Source organism: Haemorhous mexicanus, chromosome 11 (assembly GCF_027477595.1).
Source record: "Haemorhous mexicanus isolate bHaeMex1 chromosome 11, bHaeMex1.pri, whole genome shotgun sequence".
In the NCBI taxonomy this organism is placed as follows: domain Eukaryota; kingdom Metazoa; phylum Chordata; class Aves; order Passeriformes; family Fringillidae; genus Haemorhous; species Haemorhous mexicanus.
This window is the reverse complement of record NC_082351.1, coordinates 14,178,727-14,194,193: the sequence shown is the minus strand read 5'-3', so window position 1 is coordinate 14,194,193 and position 15,467 is coordinate 14,178,727.

The window sequence follows — 15,467 nt, the reverse complement described above, 5'->3', positions numbered from 1 at the left end:
ACTGGTGTTAAAGTCACTTCTGAGTCTCCATGGGAGCAATGGTGCAGTGGGTCCAGATCTTCTCCCAGCAAGAATCAGTTTGAGACTAACAGGCACTGAGGGATTAAAGTCTCTCCCTGAAGAACAGCCACCAAAAAGTGCCAGCTGATGAGCCAGGGCTCTCCAGACCCCTGATTATTTTTCCCAGAGAATCCTTTTGAGTCTGACAAGAGGACCAAGGGATGAGGCAGACTAAGTTCTGTGCAATCCAGGTTGTTGTTACATCCTGAGGTGTAGCTGGAAGACCAGAGTGCTCAGGACAGTGGTTTTAAGTTTTAATTAGCAAGCCTGCACCAAGAGGAACTGCAATTCCCTTCTGTTCTCACCCTATCCACTTCATCCATTAAACCAGCTGCTTTTTTTTAACCAGCATCACAGTCTCTTCCTCATCTCACCTGGAGTTCTGATATTGCTGTCATGTTGGGCAATGCACCCTGCAAGGCCTTTGGGGCAGAAGTTGCTATTTTTATGAAAGAGGTAATACTTGAAGTGGAGTAATGCAAAATGTCTACTGTTGGAGCACAGCAGGGCAGAAATCTAAGTTTTGTTTTAGCCTGTAATATTTTCCATGAAACATGTATTCTCTCTCTCTTTTCTTTTCCTTTCTCTCTTGTCTGTTTTACGTACGGGGTTTGGGTGTGAATTGTGTGGGTTTTTCTAGTTAATACCTAAGGAAATGTAAGTTTATATAAAAGTTGCAGTATTTTTCTGTAATGATTAGGGCCATGTTTGCTGTGAAAGCAGAGTTAGTTCTGCTTGATTGACATTTCCAGAGTTTTGTCCCAAACAAGTAGAAATTTCCAAAACAGATTTTGATGTTTGTTTTATGTGGAATTACTGGCCTGGCTGGGCCCTTGTGGATTTATGAGAAAAATGTGGCCCTGCCTTAAGCCTGACTTAATCCACCTGAAGATAAACATATATTTAAGTGTTTTGATGCCACAACTGGATAAGTTGTCCCAACTTCAGCAACTCTGCATGGCAAAGCATAGTTATACATATGCCTAAGTCTCATTGACTTCAAACCTCTGTAATCTGGGTTCCTGAGGTGTGTGCAGAGGTACAGCCTTCACAAAATGACCGTGATCTGGTTCCTGATGCTTGCCAGAACTTTGTGTGTTTTTAGAAGGTTTGTAGTCCCTTTGTAGAACCAGTGGTGAAGGAGTAGTGTTAGGACAGGGAAGGAGCTGGAGGTTGTACTCAAGGTAAGGACTAAGCAGGAGGAGTGGGAGTAAAGTGATCTTTCTGTAAGGTGACCTGTCTTCTGTGACCTGTGGCTAAACATAGTGCAGTGCAGTGATGTGTCTGGGACCACAGGACAACACAGAGGGGAAATGGGAGTGGAACCAAGATGTCCTAAATCTCCTTTGCCCCAGACAGTGGCACAGACCACATGCCAGCAACACACAGGAGGCAAAGAGTCGTAGGACACGTGAGACATCAGATAAGCAAAGAAGGATAAGGACAGGACATAGGTAAAGGCAGGTGGCACTGATAATGTGTGCTTTTGGAAAGGATGCCAGGGGGAGAGGAACGAGGTCTTGCTTGCTGGTGTGCCACACGTGGGAGTCACCAAGTCTCCCTAGGAAGAGTTCTGCCCCCCTGACCTGTGTTATGTGGGGGCATTTTATCCTGGTGGTTTTCAGGAGAGCTGCACCCCCGTGGAAAGCAAACCAGCCCGTGGAGCAGGGTGTTGTGATGGAAAGCAGCAACTCTGGCAACTCCCTGGGGGAGTGCTTGAGTTTAGATCCTGTGATATTTGCAACAGTCTTCTGCTTCCCACCCTCCCTGGGGGTTGTTTTCACTGAAGTCCTTGTGCCAGGAGCCTTCTCCTTGTCTAAATGGCCACCATACATTTAATCCAAACAACCAGGTGACTCCAGCACAAAGGCAGTGGCAGTAATCCAGCGTTAATGATTACCCTGGGCCCCTTGGGTTATGTAAGCCTGGATGTGCTGTACTGGGCTGGGACCTGCCCTCCCCGTCTGGGAGAAATACCAAGGAGCTGCCAACACACACAAAAAGCTCTTTGGAGCCAGCTGGGATTTTCCTTTTGACAGCACCTATGAAACCCGTTATTCACTCAGTTCAGCAATTGCCATGCCATGCTTGCTTGTTATTCAGAGACGTTGCTCTTAAAGAATGAGTTGTGCTAAGCTCCCACTGGCTTCAGCACAAGCCAAAGACACTGACTGCCATGGCTTATCCAGGGGAAAAATTTCCCAGCTAAGGCAGGAACTGCAAATCCCAACAGGTCCTTGGCTTCCCTTGCTCATTCCTGCTGGGACATTTGTGTTTTTGTGGCTTTTAATCTTTTGTTCCATGGGTCCTAGTTTTGTTCTTGCCTATTTTTTGGGGGGGTGTGAGAGGGGTGGGTGGGGTGGGAGTTGTTTGAAGGTGTGTGGTGTGTGAAAAATAGGTAATGAAGACTATTCAAAGGGTTGAGACATAATGCCTCTTCTGGTTAAATCATCCAGATCATGAGGTTTGCAGCTCCTCAGTGCTCAGTGTTTCACAGTTCTAAGCTTTCATCTGCTCTGCCAGATCAGTGCAGGTCTTCCTCCAGCTGGAGCAGGAGCACATCCTTCATCTCTTGCCAGGTTCCCTACTATGCTCTACTTGTCTGGTAGTTTTGTGGTTAGGCTGGCTCAAAGCACATGTAAGTACTCGATCTCCTAAAGAGATAAGGCTGGAGGAACCTCAGCTCTTGGAGAAGTCTATTGCAGAGAGCTCTCATCAGCTCACCCATCCTGCCCATGGAGCCTGTGTGCCTTGGCCAGCATCTCACTGAGCCCCAGGCTGCTGTTCAATCACCCTGAAGACTAGAGCAACATCTGACAAGGGCTTGGCCACCACGAGAAGAGGGCATCTCTGCCCAAGCACAGCAAGACAAGGTATTAGGTGGAGTGGGAGCGAAATACAGGAGTGACAAGGGACTGTTGGGAAAGCCAGCTCTCCTCCTGCTCACACTGGTGTGCATCTGGTAACCCTTGCCCTGCTCATGTTGGATTCAAAAGCATCCTGAAATGGAGAGAAAATAGAGGTGAATGTGGCCTATGGTTTTCTGTGAGGGAGCTGTGGAAGGAAAACAGAAGCTGGAGCAAGTTGTGGCGTAAGAGGCACTGTTCTGTCTTTTCCAGTAAAAAGAGAGAGATGGGCTCTTCTTGTAGAAAGGGCTCTGCTGGCAGCCAGCATCAGACCAGCTGCTGTGCACTGCTCTGGGGCAACAGCAGCTTTACATCAGGAGGTCTAGTGAATAATAATCAGAGGGCTGTGCCTTGGACCCTTGGCAGTCACAAAGAGAAGCGTTTGGGATTGCTCTCTCTCGGTCCCTCAGGCCCCTTCCTTGTATGATACTGCTTTTCTCCTGAATCTGTAGCTGATTCTTGGAGTGGACTCTAGGGATTCTTAGCACTTTCCAAAGCAGAAATATTATTTATCCATATAAACCAGGAACCTCCATAAGCAGTCCAAGGGCATTTAGTAGAAAGATCTACCCAGAAATTGTTTTGCATGTGACTGAGGGTGGAGTCCACTAGCCCACAAAAAGAGAAGTAAAAAGAATTACTGTTATGAATCTAAAAAAGATTCTGGCATCTGCTTTTCCTGCTGAGTCCAGTGGGCCCCAGCATAAACCCTGCTACTTATTCCAACATTTTGGTTGCAAATACAGGAATTGGGCTATTGGGCTGAAAAGCGTCCAGACATTTAAAAACTCACCTTCCATAAGGGAGTGACGTGAGTATTTCAGTTTGGCTGCTGACTGCTGACTTTTTCTGAGAAGTCTATAAACAGCAGCCAGGTAGTCTCTCACTTTTTGTTTCTCTGGTGTGTGTTGTTTTTCCATGGACAACATGTTCTGGACCTCAGAGAGTTGGCTGGAGCTAGATTCATTCAGATCCTGTGTCCCTGGTGGCAGATAATGCATCAGGGAGGGCAAAGGGCTTGGAAATTTGGTTATGTCAGAGCAGTGATCCTGCAGCCAGCATGGCTGCAATCACACCAGGGCTGTGCTGACGATGGCAGTGTTGGAGCAAGCAGCCCCATGGACCCCTGCCCGTGCTGGACCTCAGCTCCCCTCTGCTGGTTCTGGGCTCTGGCTGGGACTCTGTGTCCCCATGGAAGTGGGAAGGGCATGTGGGCATCCAGGGACAGGGCTGAGGTAGGAAGCCCCTGGCTCTAATGAGACCTCTGCCTTGGCTGGTGTAGGAACGGCCCCTGGTGTGGGCTCACCACTGCTGGAAGGGGCAGATGCTCCTGGGGCAGGTCCCCTTTGGCTGGAAGGGGAGCTCAGGATGATGAGCCATCTCAGAAAACCAAGTTAGTTACAGCTGACAAGTTTGCTGGTTGACTCTCCCACTTGCTCCTTAGGAATTAATGGCACAACTGGAGGGTGTTCATTTACCTGCCACACAGGACCTTTAGTCCCCTCGCAGGGTATTGGTATTCCAACAACTGACAAATAAACACACATTAGTAAGGCATTGGGTGGATTTTGTTTGGTACTGGAGCTCCAATTGCCCTTCTCCAGCACGGCCCTGCCTGGGCTCCCGAGGACTAACTCCAGTGTCCCTGGCACTGCCTGGTAGATAAAACAGGATTGAGATCAGAAATAGCCATGAAAGTTTAATGTGAATCAGTCTGTGTCATGCCTAAAGGAGAGAGTACCAAATTAGATTGGTCCTGATGACTTCATGCAAGTTGCCTGATACCCTTTGACAGATCCCTGGTGGGTGGAGGACCATGAATCCAGGAAGAACTGGAGCTACCTTCCTAGCTTTGCTTCTGCATTTTCATGCCAATCTCATTGAATCGAATTTGCTGTTCTAAATTAATAATGGTATTTGGCAGCTCTCTAGCATCTTCCAGCTGAGGAGCTGAACACACTTCCCAGTGGGAAATTAAGCCTTTCCTGCCCCTTGAAGAACAGTTGTCACCTTCACTGTGCAGAGTCAGAAAAAGGATTTAAATGATTTGACCAATAGTCCTTGGGGAGCTTGTGGCAGAGGTGTTGGGGAAGTCCAAATGTACCAGTTCCTCCTCAGACCCAGACATCAACCACAGCTTAATGACTGGGAGTGATTTGGAGCCATAGATGCACCTGGGGAGAAGTAGGGATGCTTTGTAGCCCTCTGGATAGGCTTGCATGAGGTGAAAAGTAAGGAATAAGAAACATGTTCATTTTGCTGATGTAGCAGGAGTGATGTTGGTGCAGGTGTGGCCCTTGCACCTTCTGCAGGGCGTGGGGAGCAGAAGGGGAGCAACTTGGCTGTATCTGCTTGTGACTTTTCAGTCATTGCAATGGCCCTCAGTGACCTCTGCAAGATGGGTCATGTTCTTCATCTTCTGTGGAAACTTGTTGGCTCCCACAGCAAGTAGCAAGAAATTCAGCTCAGGTTTTTTTCTTACCTTTATCACCCCATGAAGCACTTCCATGCTGCTGAAGCTGTCACCCTCTTGGTGTGACCAAGAGGAGGCTGATTAGCACCCTCAGAGGTTTCCTTGCACTAAAATTCAACCTGCACTTTCTACCACCTTCCTAAACATCTACCTACAATCTTTCCTCCTTAACTTTGATACTTTCAGCTTACTGTTCTCAAACACATTTGTTCTAAAGAAAATCACCTGCTGATGCACGAGCTGTTATCTATTAACCCAAACATTTTATTGCATAAGAGTGCATTTAGAGTGCATAAGATAGTACAGAAGAACTACTCCAATGTAATCTTTGTTGTTTATCCTGCTCTTTTATTCAACTTCTGGAACTAGATAATTTGTGTGGGAATTAATAAACTATACTCCTTGTTGTGATAACTTCCAATTATTGCTTTCCAGGCAGTTTGTTTGATCAACAAATAACCAGTCACTAGCTAGAGTGATATGCTGTTGGCAAAGAGAGGTTTCTACCTTGTAGTGACTAAGGAGGTGTTTGTAACCCACAGGGAAGCCCTGCAAGTAGGGGCTCTGCAGTACATTTGCAAAGCTAAGAGCCTGAGTCAGCTGGCAGTCTAACAGGATGCACAGGACTTATAAAGCACATTTGGGGCTGTTGAGAAAATAAATAAATTCTTTCTCATTAGAAAAAAAATTAAAGTGTTCACCAAAAGAGCAAGGGAGGCAGGAGAGACAGCAGGACAGGTAATGTGGTGGCAGGCAGTGACTGGGGATGCTGGCTGTGCTGGTTTGTTGGTCCCTCACTGGCAATGTGACACCCACACCTGCCCATGTTGGGTGGTTTGAGGTGGTGCTCCCTCTTGCTCATTTTATTTCCACTGAGGCTCCCCTTGTGAAATGGAGAAGTTGTGATTTTGTCAGAAGGGTTCTATGACTGAGCTAATGTTAAAGACAAATAAAGTTTCTAGTGCAAAGCATGGTAGCCAGCTGGGGGTTGGTTTAAGTGAAGTGCTGTTGGGGACTTGTGGCCACACAACTGTGCAGAGACAATGAGGAGTGGAATTTTCTTTAAGCTTGTCCTTGAAGGCTCCTCATGAAGCCATAGCTAAGACTACATTAGCAAAGAGAAAAACTCTGGAGAGAGAAGATATTTAAATATTCAAGGTGATATTCCTGGTCATTCCTAAGCTCAGTCATTCTCTGCCATGCTTTGCTGTATTGCTGGGGCAATGCAGAGACATTTGCTCCCCTAATTTTTTATATGGGCACAAGGACAGAGGTGGGCCTCCTTGCTAAAGGTGGAACAGCAACTTTTGATGTCTTGCCTCATGTTTAATGTGGGATCCTGACAAGCTGCTGCACATGGATTTGGAGCCTCTCCTGTTCAGGCTCTGGCTGCAGAGAGCCACACGAAAAGAGCTCTGACCCAGGAGAGGTCTCATCTCTGTCAGTGCAGGCAAAAGCCTCACTGAATTTGTCAGAGCCATGGCTTCATGCTCAGTTTGCCCTGAGGCAGCCCTCCCTGCCCAGGGCTAAGGACTCTGCTTGCTGGGCTGATCTGGAGGGAGCTGGGAGCTCACCTGGGCCTGGGTTTAACCAGAGATCTCAGCTGAGGAGCTCAGGTGAGGGGTGGGATGGTGATGGGGTGCTCAGGGCTGGCTAGGGAGGGAGTTTGGGTGTAGTCACCTTCAGGGAGTGATGAAGGAGGGAGACTGCAACAAGGAGGAGCTGGTCTGTGTGGTGAGAGGCTTCGAGGAATGAACCTTCAGCAGGTACTGTGTGGAGAGGGCTGAGATTGACATGGTTGGACCTTTTGGGTTTCTATGAGAAAATGGGCTCCATTCAGGTGTGGAAGGGGCTTGAGGCTGGTGGATAAAGCCTGTTTGCTGGTGTTTGAGCCCAGGCAGGGGTGAATTGTGCTTGGCTGGCAGGAAGTCATGGTGCTCCCTCAGTGAGGTGTTTGAGCTTAGTCCTGTTTGTGTTTGGCTCTGCCCAAGGGTGTAGGAGAGGGCCCTGGCTCAGCTCAGGTGGCTGAACCTAGGCTGTGCCAAAAGTCACGACTCAGGGGATCATGCTCCTTTCTGGACCTGTTCTCACTTTTCTTCTCTTGGCACAGAAGAGGGCTTCCTCCTTCTCCAGTGTATTTTCTTCTTCTCTGGATTAAAGAGGCTGTGCTCTGAACCACAAAGACAAGCACACAGGCTGTTTTTTGTGAGGCAAGGAGGAGCAAACACAGTTTTGCCTCTGAGCTAGAGAGTTTCCTAGTACGGGCACAGTCCAGATTTTTCCACGTGTGGGCTTGAGCCCAGACATCACCCTGACAACATGTGAGAACATAAATACAAACAAAAATAATTTCCAGATGAGGGATGTATGCAATGTTTTCTTTTACTGGCATTTATGCTTGCTTATTTGGCTGGATTTGACAAGCAACTCTGCTTGTTGCAACAGGGCAGCAGGAGGATGCTCGAAACTGTGAAAGTGCCTCTTCAGCTCTGTCTGCATCCCCAGAGGGATCCAAAACCCAGACACCTTGGGGAGGCTCTGTGCAATTTTCAGGGGGAGGAACCAGAGGGTCCAGGAACAAGCAAGAATGGTCTTGTCAAAGCAAAAGTTTTTGGAAGACCCTGATTGACCCATAACCGTTCAGGAGCTCTTGCATCTCCTCAGTAGTGCTTCTTGTCTGGCTGTGCTGTGTTAGGCCCCCTCCTTGTGGTGTGTCCTCATGGATCTGGGGAGGATTCCATCCTCAGGAGGTCAAGGCAGTACCCCAGGAAAGGAGGTTTTGCATTTTATCTTATTTTATTTGTGAATAACACAAGTGGGTTTTTCAAGGGGCGTTTTACTGCTGGGAGAATCCCTAAGCAGCCAGGTCTCAGTGGGATAAGGACTTTTTGGGTTGAATGCCCAGCATCCCTCAAGATTTTTTGTGGGGGAAGAAGGAGAGAGATACCAGGGGCTGTAGCCCCTTGTTTTACTGGCACCAACTTCTCCTTCCCTTCTGCTTTGTGTGGCTTTCTCATGGGCTGCCTGGTCTGCTTCTGATGACCCTGAAGCTGGGGGGATGAAAGCCAAATGTAAAGCTCCTTTTTACAGCAGAAGATGAAACCATGACCTCTCACATGTGTATATATATTCCTATAGATAGTACAGAAAGTTGCTGCTCTAAGCAATTGGTGAATGAAAAGCAGGACTGATTCGTGCTGGCTGCCCTTATAGCTATGTCTTCTTCTTTTTTTTTTTTTCTCTCCTTTTTCTTTAATTTTTTTTCTTTTCTCACTCTTGAAAAATCAGTCTTGAATGTAGCTTCAATATATTACAATAGTCAGCCATTGATGTTGCTGCTTTGAGGCTGTACAGCTACCAAGTCTAAAAATAACTAAATAAATCACTCAAATGAGGCAGTAAGCAAATAGATTTGCCCACCTGTTTATTAATAAACACATGCACATGAACCTATATTTCTATATTAGAACATGGCTCTGCATCTCCTCTGGGTATAAAAAGAAAAACACCTGGCAAAGAGCGAGGGCAAGTACAAAGTTTCCACAGTAAACATATTTGTGTTTGCTGAGCAAGTGTTGCCTTAGGAAGGCAGCGAGGGCAGCAGCTCCTGCTGGCTTGCAGAGCCTCAGATTACCAAGCTCAGGGAGAGAGATGAGCCCCTGACAGCTGCAGATGTGCAGGCTGCAGTGGGGTCACACAGGGGAGCATTTCAGAGATGGGACAGGCAAGAAATCCTCCCCAGCCTCTCTCCATGCTCACTGTACCTTTGTAAAGTCCAACTGCATTTCCTCCTTGGAGTGTGCAGCTTGGAGAAAGCAGCCAGGAGATACCACCACCAAAGCTCACCTCTGCTGTAGTGCTTTCTTTTGTGGAGGATTTTTAAATTATTATTTTATTTATTTGGTTTTGGGGGCTCACTGTTTGGGGGGCTGTTCCTTGGGAAGGCTCAGAGCATGCCTTACCTTTGCAGAAATATCTCTGCTGACTTGCAGAGCACTCCTTTCACAGCATCAGTTAAAGCTGATTCAAGCAAACCTCCCCTGGTTGGTTTCATGGTCATTTGTGTCAAGGCTGAATGTAGGGGTCAAGGATGAAGGAGACACAGGAGGAAGCTGGGGGAGGAGTGTGCCCAAGGCATGCCAGGCCCTGGCAGAGGGTGTCTGGGAAGGCAAGATCAGGGTCTCATGATGACAAGTGTCATTCCTGTGCTGTGAGGTCAGGGTGGCTGAAAAAACTCCAAAGAGATGAATCCATCACCATGGCTCCTGTTCTTCCTTCCCATTCCTGTTTGCAAGCTGTGGTGTGCCACCCTGGCAGCCACACTGCTATTTCTGCTCCATCACAGGGTCAGCTGAAACATGCTGAACAAGGGGCAATAGGATAACAAGAACACTGAAGCAAGGTGCTGTCTAACTGGGACACGTTGAGATGTGTGGGTGGGTGTCTCGGGTCTTTCCACACTGCTTTCTAGCTCTGCAAGAGACCCAACAGTTTAATTGGGGATGATACCTCTTTGGAATTAAACAGAGAGTCTTGCACTGGATTAAGACCTAGCCTCCCACCCCACTGCCTCCAGCTGTCCTGGTGCAAAGGCAATGTCAGGTTCAGGCCTGAAAATGGAGCCCAGGACAGGCAGTTACACCTGGGCTGGGCTTCTTCAACGTATTTATAAAGCTTTTGGTCCTCCCACTCCATCAGCAGTGGCAATAAGATTGTGAAGCTGTTGGGTAACATAATCAGCTTCACAGCTTTACTTAAAGGGTGATTTTGCTGACCATTTATGTGCAAACCTGAATGTTGAATTTATTTGTGTGGTCTTCACTCTGGATTTGACACCTAGGGGAAGGAAAATCAGAAGTATAAGAAAGTTCTGTGATTCAGTGATGTGTATGTCACTGCACTTGGTTGCATGACCTGCATTTTTCTGCCTGTGATCAGCTGCTGGTCAATCAGAACCACAAAATAATGTTTAATTAGGTCACAAATGGCAGTGGACTGTCATTTCTTCTGTGTATTAAAAGCCTTGAATAGCCTGGAGAAATCCCATGAGGTAGGCTTGCCATGCCCTATCTGTCCTGAGAAACTGCCTTTACCTTGGGACAGGGCAGGCTTGAACATTTCTGTCCAAATAATTCCTGGTTGTGTGTAAATAATTTGTGTCAGCAGCTGCTACCTGCAATGAGATCTCCCAAAAAGAAACTGTAGGCAGAGGAATACACCCAGGGCTGGCAGAACCCTTCTTTGACCCAGGACTGCTAATAGAAATTAGAGAGGTGTTTTTTCCTCCTAGTATTTTCATTAAAAGTTATGTTCAGTTGGGATGGGTGTTGTCAGAGACATGTGGGACCTGGTCTGGCCATGAAGCCACAAGAAGCCAGTGCAAGCAATGGTCTGCTGAGGTCCTTTGGTGTCTGTGAGCTGAAGAAAGTGTCTATGTTCCTGGAGCAGGAGCTGACCAAGTGAGGGCCATCTTTGATGTGTTCTTGCTCTGCTGGTGGACAAGCCTGAAGCAGCCCCAGTTAATAGTCCCTCCAGGCTGTCCACAGATGCTATTTCATTGAAGAAAACCAGCAGCTAGCACTGAAAGCTGGGCAGAGAGTGGCCTGCCAAGCACTTGAAACAGCAGTGAGGGAGGCTAGACATGTTTAAGCAATAGTAGGGGATGGGTCATGTAATTTTGCCACAGCAATCTATTTCCATTTGGTTCTGCCTGCTGGGCCCAAGGCAAAGCATAACTTGCCCCTGGAATGGTTGTCCAAAGCACAGAATCGAGTGAAGCCAGAAAAGGCTCCTTTTCTTCAGCTCGTAAAACAAAATAATGTATAATGCCAATAAACTGTGGAAATCATTTAAGTGACAAGTGACTGTCAGAAAGAAAAGATCAGAGGAAAGAGGTCTCTACCTAAGCATGTTGTTGCATGATTTCTGGTAGGAAGCAGCTTTCAGAGCCTGCCCCACTGAGGAACTGGACATTATTTTGGGACATGTATGAAAATTTTGGTCATCTCATGGTTCTACATTTATTTTTGAAGTAGGTCCATGAGGCAGCTGCTAATACAAGTGAGATGCATGCTTTTAAACAAATAAGAGAATTTAGGTTAAATATTAACTTTTGGTCATTTCAACTCTGATAGCTTTGGCCTTCAGGCTGATCATTTAATGAGCTCCTTTCTGTTGCTACAGCAACTGCAGCCCTGGCAGACCTTGATGTTCAAGTCAGAAAAAAAAAAAAAATTAAAGCTTGTTCTGAAATTTGCTTAGGCTTCTATTGATAAGTGTCTGTGCTCAGAGTCAATTGTTCAGACAAACAAGGCTTGGAAATGTACCACAGGGTTTAATGCAATCCTTGCACAACCCCATTCCAAGCCACGGGCTCTTGTGCGCTGTTAAAAAAAAAAACCAACACAACAAACCAACAAACCTTAAATTTTGTGCCCTCTTCTGACATGCACTGAGCCATTCAGTGATGTTGTTTGAAGAGAGCAAACAGGCTGGTTTGTTCTTGCAGAGTTACCTTGGTCCACCCTGTAGCTGTGCCCTCGTGTGCAGGGTCTGAGGTGTGGCACAGGCTGGCTCTGGAGGACAGAGCTCCTCTGTGCCCCCCTTCAGCACGTGCTGAGCATGGCACACAGCTCCATGCCAGATCTCAGCTGCTTCTTTTCCATCCCTTTCACATGCAGCTTCTGGCTAGAAGGTCTTTTCTTCTTGGACCTCTCCCAGTCTTTAAGTATTCCAATTTCCCTCCAATGCTGGGTCCATACTACAAACTCTTTTTGTGATGACTTCTAAGCAGGTGTAAATCAATATCACCTTCTTGCATTCACAGCAAGTATGCCACTTAACACCAAATGAGGTTTTGGCCACTTGTTTTTGCAGAAATAGAAACCTCCTCAGTTCTGTTTACTTCTCTGAATGTTTGTCTTAATAGTATTGTTTGAATTGTCTGATTTTCAAGGTAATTTTTTCTTTGTCTGGGCAATTGCTTCCCCATCCCTGCTATAGGCAGAGGTCTAGAATGAGACTGTGAGCACTTACACACATTTTTCTTTCTGGGTAGAATGTTCCCACTCTTTCTTAGAGAGGTATGAATATTTTAATGAAATGTGGAGCTGCAAATGTACAGCTGAGTGCTCATTGAAGCTCATGGCAGAGCTGCTGTTGTCTTTAGTGTGCAGCCCCGAGGGCATCCTGTTTGAGTCATGTTTCACAATCCCTTTCAAATGTAAAGCTTTATGGCCCAATTTAAAGTACAGCTGGGAGGAAACACTTTTTCCTATCCTGAAGAACACTTGAAACCTTAAAAAAATAGTTCTGCTCCGTGCTGAGACGGACTGACAGCTCCCAAACTGGAGAGGAGAAGCAGCCCATTATAACTAGTTAAAACCCCAGTAACCGGGACTCTCCTGGAGGAGCTGAGAGGTGTTTAAATCCACAGCCTGAACCCGACTCAGCCTGCTGCCTCAGGGTGGATGGCCTGGCCAAGAGCACTTTGCTACTTCATGTTTTCTCTTCCAGCTCTGGTTCTGAAAAGTACATTGTGGACCTGAGATAACAGCAGCGTTTTCACTGAGCTGTCACTGTGAAAGCTATTCTCAGGAACTGTTTCAATTTTAGCAAGTCTGCATTTTCTGTCAAAATAACATTTTGTCAAAAACCTCCAGACTGTTTCTCATCCAAAGCCTGCTGAAGTCAATGAAAAACATACTTCTTCAAGAGAATTTAATTACTATTAAGAGTAGCAGAGTGAAAGCATAACCACTTTAGAAATTTGCTCTCTTGATGGAGATTTATATTGATTTTTTTGTTTTTATGGACTACTGAAAATTAGGAATGGGCCTACCAGATAATGATCTGGACTTCCCCTTTGAAAAATGGAAAAATGGGATATGAGACCAATCTGTCCTTGCCTGATAGAAAACATGTGCTTCTTTGATTGCTGCAGCAGTCTAGCAAGGGACAGGCTGTCATAATGGACAGACATGACCACAAAGCAATACCCGGGTCAGATATGTGTTAATAAAAATTCACTCCCATACTTTTTTTTTTTTTTTAGCAAAAAATAAACTCTCAAACAGGAGCACAGCCCTTTCCTCCTCCCTTGAATCTTTTGGCTGAAAGAGCATCAAAGATTTTAAAGATGACTGAAAGAAATTCAAGAGGCAACAGTTTCAACACCACTGTTTTGTTTTGTTTTTTTTTTCCGTAAAGAGTATCTAGTTAAGAATGCATGACAATAAAAGACAAATGAAATCACCTCTCCACCTAACTCCTTCCAGAGAATGCATGAGTGTGCTCACACAAATATCTTGGTGAGTTATTAGCCTGGAAGTCACTCAAGTCTTAGAACGATCCAATTCTCTTGAAAAGAAGAAGAAAGTAAAGCTGCCAACTTCATGCTTCAAGTGGAACAATAATCCTGAACTAAGAGAACAGCTTCCAAGTCTTCAGATGGCAAATTATTTATCTGCTGACACAGAACAATGCACACTTTGTAGTTGATGTATGAGGTTCCCTATGTGCACTGCATTAGAAAGGAAGGGGGTGTGGAGTTTTACAATTATACTTTTTTATTAATGGGGAAACACCCGCTCCCTCAACAGCTTTAAAATCTCTAATTAGTCACAAGGGAATCCAAACGCCTTTGGCAGCCCCTTTTGAGGTGTTTGACTATTTTGTTACTCAGACCAAAGGATGCTGCTGGCAAAAGTTTTCAGAGTCAAAGCTCTGGGATTATCTGCCAGTCCCCAGGACAGCTCTGGCAGAGTGTCCCAAAGGACCCCAATCAGTGCACTCCAGTTGCTTTTTAATTTTTTCCATTTTTTTCCCCCTTTTGTGTTCTCTTATTTCTTTAGCTTTTTATTTTGACTGTAAGTCTTTAATGTGGGGAATCTTGTCTCCAAGACTGTCTGTGAAACACCTTTTTACCACTGTGCTTTTGGGAGGATGGCAGAAACATGGTTTGTTTCTTAACAGAGAAGAGCCATTTTTGAAAGCCAGTCTTTGTTTTAGGATTGCCAAACCTTGGCCCTGAAGCTGAGGTAGCAAGCCAGGGCTCTGCCTAAAGGCAACTGCTTTTGGGCTTTCATTGCCTGAAGCCCTCTCTGAGCTGAACTGGGCTCATTTCACCCAGGAACTGTCTGAGCTATCATGACTTTGCAGGGTCACCATAAAAAAAAATCTATATAACTAGCACTGGCTATCTAGAGCCAAAAAGACATTGTATCTCTGCACAAAATGTTTGATTCAGCTTAGAATTGCTTCAGCCTTTGCTAAAGGTAAGGTTTTTCTGTGGACTGCTTGCATCCTTGTCTGTGATCAGTGAGTGGGTATTGCTGTCTGCAGCATACTCAGAGCAGGCAGGATGCTGCTGCATGAACTGCCAGAGGCCAGCCCTAACACCATCCTTCCATAAAAAGCCCCTCCTGTACAGATTTCCTCCGTGCCTTGCAATGCCAGGTTATGAGCCATGAGAAGTCCTTTGGAGATGTTTAGCAGTGTTAAACAAAATTCCCTCCTGATGGGAATGAGCTCACCGACCCAATCAATAAATGTCCTCTGTCTGGTCATCAGAGTGGTGACATTAACTGCCCTCTGGCTGGCTTTGGCCCTGGAGGGGCCCAGTGCTCAGCCAGAGTGGACAGCCCTGGGGTCAGGGCCAGGGCACGCTGTGCTGCTGTTGTCTCCTAGGGAGATCAATACGGGACTTCTGCACCTTTCATTGGAACAATCCTCACGTGCGTTTACCATGTGAAAACAACCCAAGTTCCCATTCAGGGCAGCATGTGTGTCCTGCCAGCTGGTTGCATGGAGTGGTTCCTGTCTGGATGCATTGCCTCTGCTCCTGGAAGCTATGGCTTTTGCTGTTTGTCCCTCAAATTGGAAGAGCAGCATGAAAAGACACCCCACAGTGCATGGGGGAATGAAAGGAAGATCAAGGCTGTAGAGCCCATCTCATGTTCAAGTGTGAATTACCTTAATGTACCCATTTCCAGAGAGCAAAGTGAGGTGTTTTTTAACCAAAATCCCGT